At 37.6% G+C, this 12,916-nt stretch overlaps 1 pseudogene; it reads left to right on the plus strand.

Moving 5' to 3' along the window:
• Window positions 1-2,092: 2,092 nt before the first annotated feature.
• LOC119516433 lies at window positions 2,093-10,098 on the plus strand (annotated as a pseudogene).
• Window positions 10,099-12,916: the final 2,818 nt, after the last annotated feature.

A 12,916-nucleotide genomic window follows, 5' to 3' on the forward strand; every position in this document is an offset into this window, starting at 1 on the left:
TTCATTTTTCTCTTATAATTGTATGAATATCATGAAGGCATGAAATAAAAATTTTATTATTTTTATTTTTTATTGTATAAAATAATTTTTTAAAGGGAGAACTTTATTGAATTAAAAATTCTTATAAACCTAATTATTCCTAATTCATGTAGCTTGTGTCTCAGGAGGGTACTCTTTGGAACCCAAGTTTTGGAATCAAAACTCTCAAATGTGTTCTAGGGAATTTGGAAAACAAAGAGCCAAAGTGCCTTAATTGGTGGCTTGAGTCGGGAGAAAAGGCTATGATTTTAGGTTGAAATGTGCAGTGTTTTTAGAATGAGAGTTTCCAGGCATCACGGTAAGATCTACTTAGACTTTGGTGCAATAGCATCCAGATGTGGCACTCCTGTCTTGGGAATGATATCAGATGTGCCACATCCCTGGTTGACATCACCCTACTGACAGTGGACTAAGAATGATAATATTTGCATATGTCATATTTTAACTGATTCTTTACACCAGTGTTCTATTTCTGAACTTAACTACAACTCTCATGCCTCTCTATAAATACATCTGATTCAATTTTTTTTGGTAGCACTTTAAAGCCTAGACAACAGATAACTGTCAATTAATAGAGTGTAAGTTCAAAAACCATAAAACAAGCTTTTCACTTTTGATCATAGCAGTAAGGGTTTCTAGAAATTGGAAAGCATGCCAAAAAATCGAGAAAGCCAATTTCTGCAAAGCAGTTGGAAAAAGTCTCATTGTTTTAGTATAGTTCTCTAGTCAGTGGTATTAATTCAAACTAGAGATCATGAATGTATGAATTAGTACAACCTTCTGATAAAACAATTTGGCAATTCATCCAAGAACTAATACTCTTCATAATTTGAGCCAGTAATTTCATTTCTGATACATTCATTCCAAGAAATAATTTTAAATATACAAAGAGTTTTATATGATAAAGTGGAAAAAATTTTCCTGTATACTATTTGAAAGCCCCATGATATAATTGGGAAAGTTTTTTTTTTTTTTTTTTATTAAATTCAGTTTTATTGGAATACATTCACACACCATACAATCATCCATGGTATACAATCCACTGTCCACAGTATGATAACATAGTTATGCGTTCATCACCACAATCTATCTCTGAACATTTTCCTTACATCAGAAAGACCCAGAACAAGAATAAAAAATAAAAGTGAAAAAAGAACACCCAAATCATCCCCCCATCCCACCCCATTTGTCCTTTAGTTTTTATCCCCATTTTTCTACTCATCCATACACTAGATAAAGGGGCTTTGATCCACAAGGTCTTCACAATCACTCTGTCACCCCTTGTAATCTACATTATTATATAATTGTCTTCAGGAGTCCAGACTGCTGGGTTGGAGTTTGGTAGTTTCAGTTATTTACTTCTAGCTATTCCAATGCATTAAAACCTAAGACGTGTTATCTATCTAGTGCATAAGAATGTCCACCAGAGCGACCTCTCGACTCCATTTGAAATCTCTCAGCCACTGAAACTATTTCGTCTCATTTTCCATCCCCCTTTTGGTCAAGAAGATGCTCTCAGTCCCACGATGCCGGGTCCAGATTCATCCCCGGGAGTCATATTCTGGATTGCCAGGGAGATTTACACCATAATTGGGAAAGTTTTAACAAAAGCCCGAATTGGTCCACAGCTATAGATTAAGGTTTGTTACCAGGACAATGCAGAGAAGTTCCAGTGCCTTCTCTTCACTCTGCACTCACAACTCTTGCATGAAATGAAACTTTTACAAAAGAAACCAGATTCATTTATCGCTAGTGTTTTAATGTGATGATACAGTCAACCATGTTTTGGTGGCCAACTAAGATCTCACGTTAAGGAGCAAAACAGGAATTTATTTGGGAAGATAAGAAAAGTGGAGTAAGATATGAAAAACAATTTTAACGTGGGTTACCTAAAGTTGTCATCTGCATCAGGAATACTCTGAAGCACTGGTTCTCCACAGGGGATGACTTTGCCACCCCCAGGGGACATCTGCAATGTCTGCTACATTTTGATTGTTCTGAATGGGGTGGGAGGGTAGGGCGTGCTACTGACATCTAGTGGTAAATGCCAGGGATGCCGCTAAGCATCTTAACGCTGTACAGGACAGTGCCTACATCAAAGAATTGTCCCACCCAAAATGTCAATCACGCCAAGAATGAGAGCTCCTACTCTAAAGAAAGTAGTCCGTCTGATTATACTATCAAATCATTAATTTACAAGGATAAGGAGATGAAAAGAAAAGGCAATTCTTGCCTACACTGTTGCCATGATCATGGGATAAAAAAAAAATCACAGATTTCAAACTGCAGTGGATTGGGGAGAAGACTGGCACAGGGTTGGTCAAGTACCTGAGACACATTCTTTTCTCTACAAAGACTTCCTATAATTCTACACCCTCAACTAAATTACTCTAAGAATATAACAAGAAATTAAGTCAACTATGAAGTGGTGTAAGTGAGTTAGCACTCAACCCCAAATAAATCTACATGAAAATAATCTTATGAGGCATTTGTAATACCTAAAATTCTTAGGTAACATCTGATAAATAAAAAGAATATGTATAAGTAATTATGTATATATATTACGTATGATATTATATATGATTATACAAGTATCTATAAGTAATGATGCATTAAATGAAGGCTCATATGCCCATGACCCGACTTATGAATTAGAACATCACCAAAATTGGGAGGTAACTGTGGCCTTCTTTGTAGTCCCATTGCCCTGCTTCTCCCCAAGAGGTGACCATTATCTTGAATCTTATCTTTACCATATCTTTGCTTTTTAAAAATATGGATATATCCCTAGATAATTTGCTTTTGAGTTTTGCTTTTTTGTTGCTGTATAAAAATGGCATCACAATGAGGTAGTCTTTTGTGATTTGCTGTTTTCCCTTAACATTATCCATATTATCTTATTGCATGTCATTGTTTTTCATTCATTTACTGCTATGTAAGACTCCTTTGGGTAATCCAAAATTTATTTATTCATTCTCCAGTTGATATACATTTAGGTCATTTCCAATTTTTAATATTATGAACAAATGCTGCTAAAATCATTCTTGTTTCTTTACATATGTACATAAGTTTTTCTACTGTACAGGCCTGAGTGGAACTGCTGGGTTGTTTAGAATGCATATCTCAAAATGCCAAATACTTTCCCAATGTATGTATTCATAATTCCATAACTCTACAATCTTGCTAATACTTGGTATGGTCAGACTCCTTAATTGTTGTCCCTTTTTTTTTAATTGAAATTTCTTCTTATTCCATTTTACTTCTTCTACTGATTTGGGAATTATACCCTTTATTTCTTTTATTTTAGTAGTTACCCTTAGTATTTTACCATACGTATTTCATCTAATGTTAATCAGCCTCTTTCCTTTCTAAGATCATAGAAGAGCTTTAGAACATTTCCTTGTGATCACTTCCTCCCACTTATATACTGTTGTCCTGGATTTAGTTTTGTCTTTTTTTTTTAACCCAAGTTAGACATTATTATTATTATTATTTTTTTTTAATCATCATTTTATTGAGATATATTCACATACCACGCAGTCATACAAAACAAATTGTACTTTCGATTGTTTACAGTACCATTACATAGTTGTACATTCATCACCTAAATCAATCCCTGACACCTACATTAGCACACACACAAAAATAACAAGAATAATAATTAGAGTGAAAAAGAGCAATTGAAGTAAAAAAGAACACTAGGTACCTTTGTCTGTTTGTTTGCTTCCCCTACTTTTCTACACATCGATCCATAAACTAGACAAAGTGGAGTTTGGTCCTTATGGCATTCCCAATCCCACTGTCACCCCTCATAAGCTACATTTTTATACAACTGTCTTCGAGATTCATGGGTTCTGGGTTGTAGTTTAATAGTTTCAGGTATCCACCACCAGCTACCCCAATTCTTTAGAACCTAAAAAAGGTTGTCTAAAGTGTGCGTAAGAGTGCCCACCAGAGTGATCTCTCGGCTAGACATTATTATTTTATAAAGATGATATAGATGATATATGTTTAGTTAGACTCACATGTTTACCATTTCTTGGTTTCTTTGTTCACTCATTCCATCTTATATTCCACACTTTGTGCCTGTGGTATTCCCCCCTGTCCCCGAAATTCCTTCAGAAGTTCCTTTAGTGAAGATGCACTAGAGATAAAGTTTCAGTTTTTGCTTATCTGAAAGTGTTAATTTCAGCTTTATTCTTTTTTTCTATTTTGCCTCGTTTATTTTATTTTATTTTAAATTGAATTTTATTGAAATATATTCACATACCCTACAGTCATCCACAGTGTACAATCAGTTGTTCACAATACCATCATATAGTTGTGCATTCATCACCAAAATCAACTTTTGAGCATTTTCATTACTCCAAAATAAAATAAAAATATGCATTAAAAATACAAGTAAAGAAGAACACCCAAAACACACGATCCCCCCCATTCCCCCATTCATTTAATTTTTTGTTCCTATTTTTCTACCCATCTGTCCATACACTGGATAAAGGGAGTGTGAGCCACAGGGTTTCTACAATCACACAGTCACACCGTGTAAGCTACATAGTTATACAGTCATCTTCAAAAATCAAGGCTACTGGGTTGCAGTTCAACAGTTTCAGGTATTTCCTTCTAGCTATTCCAATACACTGAAAACTAAAAAATGATATCTAACACGTTAGAATAATCTCCAGAATGACCTCTTGACTCCATTTGAAATCTCTCAGCCACTGAAAGTTTATTTTGTTTCATTTCTCTTCCCCCTTTTGGTCAAGACGGCTTTCTCAATCTCATGATGCCAGGTCCAGGCTCATTCCCGGGAGTCATGTCCCACATTGATTGCCAGGGAGATTTACACCCTTGGGAGTCATGTCCCACATTGGGGGGGGGGGAGCAGTGAGTTTAGCTGCTGAGTTGGCTTAGAGAGAGAGAGAGGGGCCACGTCTGAGCGACAAAGAGGTTCTCTGGGGGAGATTCTTAGGTGCAATTATAAGTAGGCTTGGCCTCTCCTTTGCAGTGAGAAGCTTCATAAGGGCAAGCCCCAAGATCAAGGGCTTGACCTTCTAAATTGGTAGTTTCCAATGCTTGTGAGAATATCAGTAATTCCCCAGGTGGGGAAGTTTAATATTTCCATAGTTTCCTTCAGTCCCTCAGGGAGGCTTTGCAAATACGTGTTTATTCTCTGCCCAAATTACTTTGGGACGTATTGGGATTTCACACTAACCTGTACAAACCAACCAGATCTCACTCCCTATTCAAAGTTCCCTGTAATTATAGTGTTTGAATAAACTGACCACAAAGTTAAATTATTTAGCGTGCTACAGAAAATATAGATTTTGCACCAAATAAACATCTCTTGCTTTGGTCTCACACAGAAGTTGAAGTTTTAAAACACAACCAATATCATCCTTCACTCTTTAGTCTGATTTGCCTTAGTCCTAACCAGATCTGCTTCATTCATACCTCTAACTGAAATCTGAACTCTTTTGCAGCCTTTTTAGCAGCTGCAGTGTGCGGTAATACTGACATTCATAGCTGCTGAACCTAGCTCTGAGTCTCAGGTGTCACACAGATACTCGAAGTTCCAAGGACCATCCAGGTTATACACAAAGAGCCCAGCATCTCAGAATTTAGAGATAACCATTACAACTCAGGGACAGATGTGACTGCTGTAAGAGCTTACAATCTAGGGAACTTTACAATAAAGCCTTCTCCTGAAAACCTGTGCTCTAAGACTAATTCTCAGAGTTTACACATTATAGTTAATCTGTATTAGTGAGGCATTGTGATGTTTGTCTTTTCATTTCTGGCTTATTTCACTCAAAATGCTGCTCTCAAGATCCATTCACCTAGTTGCATGCCTCACAACCTCTCCCTTCTTGTAGCTGCTCAATATTCTATTATATGCCTACACCACAGTTCACCATTCCGTTCATCAATTGATGTTCCCTTAGGCCACCTCCATCCACTGCAATCAGCTTTATTCTTGAAACATAATTTTGCTGAGTTCATAATACTAGGTCCATTGTTGTTTATTCTCACCACTTTCTAGATATTATTCAACAGCCCTTTGGCTTCCATTGCTGAAGCTGAGAAGCCCACTATCAATCTAATTATCATTCTTTGTAGGTGACCTTCATTTCTCATGGACTGTGTTTAATAGGGTGCCTTTGCATCTGGGTATAAGTCTGCTGTCTTAGGGTAATTGTTAAGAGTGTCCTCTTTCACTCCAAAAAAGTTCCTCGGTTTGAACAATAGATAATACGGTTACTTCAGCATTTAAGATCTTTTTCTCTTTTGTGTTCTTAAGTTTCACTAAAATGTGTCTAGAATTAGATTTATTTTCATTCATGCCACTTGGTACATGGCACATTCTTCCCTGTCTCTCTTTGCAGCAGGGTTACCTTTTCTAATCTAACCTCGAGTTTGCCAATTCTCTTTCAACTACACAGAATCTGCCATTAACTCATCTATTGAGCCTTTACTGTCAATGATCCAATATTAAAGATATATTTGCTTATTAAAAAAATATTTGCCCATTTTTGATATGTTTTGTTTCTTGCTCATTGCTCATTTTTATCTCTCTTTTATACAAATTTTTGTCCTTCTTCATATAAATTTATTTTATATTCTGTGTCTGATAATTCCAATACTAAAGTCCTTGGGATTCTAAGTTATTGTTTGTTGTTTCTGCAATTTTATTCATAGTAGCTTATATCTATGTGTTTGACAGTCTTGCACTGTGAGCTCATATTTTATTGATCTCAATCAGTTGGAATCCTCAGGGTCTAAATCAAGTCTGCTTTCCTCCAAAAAGAATTGGTTTTACCTTCAGGTATGTGCCAGGGGTGCTACTTATCTGGAACCACTTCAGCCCCTACAGTAGGCCCAGCTAAATGTGAGAATCTCAGGTTTAGCTCCTAGACCTTGGGGTGAGCTCAAGAGTTGTGGATTTTTCTATTTTGTCTTTCAGTTCTATCAGTTTTGCTTTGTGTATTTTGAAACTCTGTTGTTAAGTGCCTATACATTTAGGAATGCTGTGACTTCTTGGCTGATGGACCCCTTTATCGTTATGCAACTTCCCTCTTTATCCTTGGTAATATTCTTTGTTCTAAAATCTATGTTGTCTGATATTATTATAGCCCCTTCAGCTTTCTTTTGATTAAAGTTTGCATGCTACACCTTTTTCCATCCTTTTACTTTTAACCTATCCATGTCTTTATGTTTCAAGTTGGCTTCTTATAGAATAGTAAATTGTTAGGTTTTACTTTTTAATTATGCTAATCTTATGATCTGTATTTTAACTGATATGTTTTGCCCATTTATAATTAATGTAGTTATTGATATGTTTGAATTAAAATTCTTCAATCATTAGTTGTTTTCCATTTATTCCATCTGTTCTTTGTTTTTTTCCTACCTCAATTTCTGCCTGATTTTGGAATAATTAAGTTTTTTTATGATATCACTTTATCTCCACTATTGGTTCATTATTTATACCTCTTTTAAAAATCATTATTAATGGTTGCTATCCTGGTGGTGGTGGTGGGACAGGGATTTCTTTGTTCTGATCCTGCCTCCGTTGTGATAGGGCCTGTATCCATCTGTTGGTTTTAGGGACAGGCTTTCTCAGGGATCCGGCTTCTCCCTTAGTGGGAGGTAATGCTTAATGATCTGGGTCTAGGATGATCTCCTATCTCTGGCTACAAGCATAGGTACTTTCTTTTACCTTTCTCCAGGTGCACTAGGTCTCCTCCTGTGCTCATAGAGAGGTTTTCTACGGCCTCAGCCCTGTCCCCAGCTTTCTTATTAGCACCTGGAGGGAGTCTGCGTAGAGTCTACAAGTAGATGTGAACTCCCTTTGTGGCTGTGAACTCAGGGTTGTGTCCTCATGCTAGTCTACATTCTACCTTTAATAATTCATTAAAATTTTTAGTTGAACCCTTCTTGCCACACTCTTCCTGTGTTCTGCCACAAGTAAGCCGGTGCTCACATTCCATCTCTCCTTGGAGGTGTCTTGTTTTTCCTTAGAATTCAGGTTAATTGGTGTCCCTGTGGCCTCATTTCTTTGATGTATTCAAGAAAAGCTATGATTTGATGGATAGTTCATCGTTTTTTTCTTACTGTAAGAGTAGGCATGATATTCTTTTCAGCTTTCTTTATCCAAGTGGAAGAACAAATCCCAGCAATCCATTTAAAAACTATGTAAGGTTTAGTTATTTTTGTGGTGGGAAGTTTCTTCTGAGCCAGCCACGCTGTTGGAAAGGGAAATGAGTGGATGGGATGTTTACATGCCTCCACTTTTGTTGCACCAGCAGTGATGGCAATAAAAGTGACAGCGATTCTTGTGACAGCAGTTGTAAGAATTTATTCCAGTGATGCCGATAGAGTTATTTTTGTTGTATGACATTTTAGAGAAGGGACCTCAAGATTCCCAAACTGAAAACTTTTGAATACCATTTATTGATATAATAGTTTATTAACAATTAGATACATCAAAATTACTAAATTAATCCATAATATCAAAGTTCTAAATGTTCCTAGGCACCTAGTAGATACTTAAAAATATTTATTGCAAGAATAGCTGAAAATGTTTAGGGTTACCTAGATTTAGCCAAACATATTTATTGAATGTTTAGTATTTGCTAAGCTCTGTACTAGGTGCCAGCCTAGTTGAAACAAACAAACGAAAAGGCTCTGTTGACTTGTACTACTTTACCCTTTCTTACCTATGTTCATTCTGAAATGATAGATGGAGATGAGGGTGATATAAGCAGTTTCTCAACAGCCCAGAATCTGCTTAAAGGATTATTTGTGACTCCTAGTCACATGTTTGAACAACCAGGAATCTCTTTCAACATGGCCTAGAACAACCCCAAACAAGATGATTGCTGCACATCAAAGGTGCAGAAGCACCAGATTTACAGAGGATCAGTTGAAAATCCTCATTGACACTTTCAACCAAAATCCTTACCCTGTGTGCCAGTTTGAATATATTGTGTCCCCCAAACGCCATTATCTTTGATGTAATCTTGTGTGGGCAGATGTTATCAGTGTTGATTAGATTGTAATTCTTTGAGTGATTCCATGGAAATGTGCCCCACCCAACTGTAGGTGATAACTCTGATGAGATAATTTCCATGGAGGCGTGGCCCCGCCCATTCAGGGTGGGCCTTGTCAGTGGAGCCATGTAAATGAGCTGATGGGCAGAGGGAACTCAGTGCAGCTGTGAGTGATATTTTGAAGAGGAGCCATAGCCAAGAGGGACACTTTGAAGAAAGCACAGGAGCTGTGGATGAGAGACATTTTGAAGAAGGCCGTTGAAAGCAGACTCTTGCTCTGGAGAAGCTGAGAGAGGACAAATATCCCAAGTGCAACCAGGAGTGACATTTTTGAGGAACTGCAGCCTAGAGAGGAACGTCCTGGGAGAAAGCCATTTTGAACCCAGAACTTTGGAGCAGACACCAGCCACATGCCTTCCCAGCTAACAGAGGTTTTCCAGACACCACTGGCCATCCTCCAGTGAAGGTACCCTTTGTTGATGGATGTTTTATGGCCTTAAGACTGTAACTTTGTAACCAAATAAACCCCTTTTATAAAAGCCAATCTATCTCTGGTGTTTTGCATTCTGGCAGCATTAGCAAACTAGAACACCCGGGTTATGCTACCAAACGAAAACTTGCTTTAGAAATTAATTTTGTAGAGTTTAGAATCCAGATTTCATTTCAGAATTGAAGAGCTCAACACTCATTCCGGAAAAGAACAGAACTCGAACGGGCTTTAGAATCAAGCCAAGCTCACAGGCAAAACCCTCCTGCAGAGATTCAAGATAGAGAAGCCAGGTGGTGCTGGACCTCCTATACCTTTTCCCAATTATGCTCTTCCATCAAAGCATTCAAGTACAACACTTACCCTGGGATTGATTCCAGAGAATGACTTGCTAAAGAAATTGGGGTTCCAGAACCAAGAGTCCAAATTTGGTTTCAGAGCTGAAGATCTAGATTTGTCCAGAGAAAAAGAGAACCTGATAAGATCTTGGAACAAATACAAGACAAGGTACAAAATCTCTGAGATGCAAGTGACACAAAATATCATCAGTCTCACTAGTAACTGTTTTATTTCTCTGGAACCAGAATAAGGGGGCACAGAAATTAGTTCAATGTATCTGATAGCATCATCCTGAGCCCCACATCTTTCTCACTCTTCCTGGGAATGCCCCCTTCCTCTGAAACTACAAGTTGAGCCTTTTGCAAATGGTAAGTAAGACTTCAGGAGGCAAAGACAGGTCCAAGAGGCACTCCAGAGCACTACTGACTCAGTCAGGATCTAGAGTTCAGCAGAGCTTGAGGACAGTGAAAATAAAATGAATACATATCGTTTCATAGCCATCACAGTAATAATTGATTCAGGCAAAAATCATCAGTGTATGTAAAAATCTCAAAGTGAATGTTTTATTGAAGAACAAGATATTTTCTTTGTGCCCCCTGTAAATCCTTCCCTTCCATCCCTTCATGCCTACTCCTTACTCAAGCAACCACTGATCTGCTTTCTGCCACTAGAAATCGTTTTGCATTCTCTAGAATTTTATATAAATAGAATCTTACAGTATGTAGTCTTTTTGTTTGGTTTCTTTCACTTGGCGTAATTGTTGTGAAACTCATCCAGGTTGTTGTGTGTCTCAGTAGTGCTTTCCTTTTTATCGCTGAGTAGCATTCCATTGTGTGGATGTGGCACGATTGCTTTATTCATTCACCTGCTGATGGACAGTTGTGGCGTTCCCAGTTTCTGGCTATGAACATTTGTGTATGAATCTGTTGAGTAAATACCCAGGAGTGGAATGGCTAGGTCACATGGTCCATTTACGTTTCCTTCCTCCCCACCTCCCTCTGTCCCCTCCCCTCCCCTCCCTTTCCCTCCCTTCCTTTCTTCCTTTCTTTTCTTTTTTTCTGCTGAAAAATTTTGAGTGGCTCTGACATTAGCTCAAGACTACCATGTGAACACTCCAAGCAAGCTAGTGATTCAATACCACATCAAACTGATATTCTTTAAATCAATTCTTAACATTTATTTAGTGGGAGAGGAAAAAACTAGTTTACAGTAATGAAAATTGCATAGAATTAGAGCCATTTATTTAATTTATTTCATTGGCAGATGAATTTTTTTGATTCTGCAGTTCTTATTTGCCCTTGTGTATGATTTTCTGAATCAGACATCTTAGGCAGTATTTTAAATGGTTTAAATTTGGATAATTAAAAAACCCATTCATTTCAGTAATCATTATGCCATACGTTATTTGATTTTAGAATTTTGGTTGGGGCAACTAATTACTTTTTTGCACAAAGACATTGCCAAAATATTCAGAAGAGATGGGTAAATGTGTGTGTATTTTCCCACTCCAGAATGTTGTCTATTTCAAGATTAGTGAGACCAATCACATTATACCCAGGCTAACTGGGACTATATGTATGGCTTATTTTCATGATATGTTAGTCACCTCTTACAGCTTGTTGCTCTAGGAAGCTGCCTGCCTTGCCTCTCAATTTATCTGGCCTCTGAAGAAAGAGAATCTAAAAGCCAAGACTAGGTATGTTATTATTATATAACTAGACCTTGCAAAAACCCCAATGTAAAATAACATGGCTACAGTTAATATCCTGTTCATTGTAACTGGAAATTAAGAGCTGTGCCAGTGCTTTTGCATAGAGATGAGCACAGGGAACCCTGGCTAGAAAACATTTTCCTGTTTCAGTTTGACAGCTAATCAGTTGGCCTTCAGGATGTGTTATTTCTCAGATTTTCTCTAAGCAGATTGGTTGGTGGCAGTGTTGGAAGAGAGGATAAGCCAAGCTAATGCTTAAGCAAACAGCAGCTTCAGATAGACTTTCCGGGAATAGCTGGTTCCAGCAGCCTCTTTCTTCCCTAGGGAAAGAAGCAACATGTGCAGATTATCCCATGGGTTCATGGAAGATTGCCCAGTTCTCCTTTGATGAAATTCAACTACAATGTGGTGATGTCAAATTATTTCTTATTCAGTTATTTTATCTGTAATCACCATGTTACTCAGAAAAAATAGAACTCTATATCCAGCAATAAGGACTTAATATTTTCCCCCCTTTTCCAGAGTAGTATTCTCCAACTCGTAGCAGAAGTTACATAAAAATCTTGAAAAAGCCCTTTATCAGCGAGGGAGTAATCTATCTTTCTCTGTCCAATTGAGATAAAAGCTCTATCTGAAGGAAAGCACTTGTTTATAGATCCTGAGACTGGTAGTCTTCCAAGACACCAGTAAAAAAAGTTGGGGGTGGGAGAAATATCTGTTCTGTGGGAAGGAAAAGAATAAACAGAACAGCTTCTCTAGTTAGCCATGCACACACTGTTAGTATGAGTCTAGCTTCTGGCTTAATAAATTGAAAATACATAGATGATACCACCTCGGTTAGAGTGAAAACATGGTATATGACTGAACAGTAAAGCAAATGACCAAAGAAGCAAATCCATTAATTAAAATCATATTTATCTTTCCACTGTAAGAATTAGTCACACTTCCTAATATTGCTAATTGAGTTATATTTAGAACGTCAGAAGAACACATATGACACAGCTGATGAGCACTGGATTGGGAGTCAGATGGGCTAGATCCCAATTTTGGGGTTACCTTGTTTTCCGTGGGGAATTTTGGAGAGCTCAGTAGTTCCTAACTTTTCCACCACAAAGAATCTCTCGATACAATGCTTTGAAAGACTTTTTTTGTTATATGCAACCTTATGGGAACCCCTGGGGTGTGTGCAAGGGGAGAGGACGATGGTCTGGGAGTGAATTCTGGCTCCACTGCTTACTAGCTTTATGACCTAAGGAGAATGATCTAACTTCTGTAAGCCTCAATTTCCTC

Source organism: Choloepus didactylus, chromosome 20 (genome assembly GCF_015220235.1).
Source record: "Choloepus didactylus isolate mChoDid1 chromosome 20, mChoDid1.pri, whole genome shotgun sequence".
NCBI lineage: Eukaryota > Metazoa > Chordata > Mammalia > Pilosa > Megalonychidae > Choloepus > Choloepus didactylus.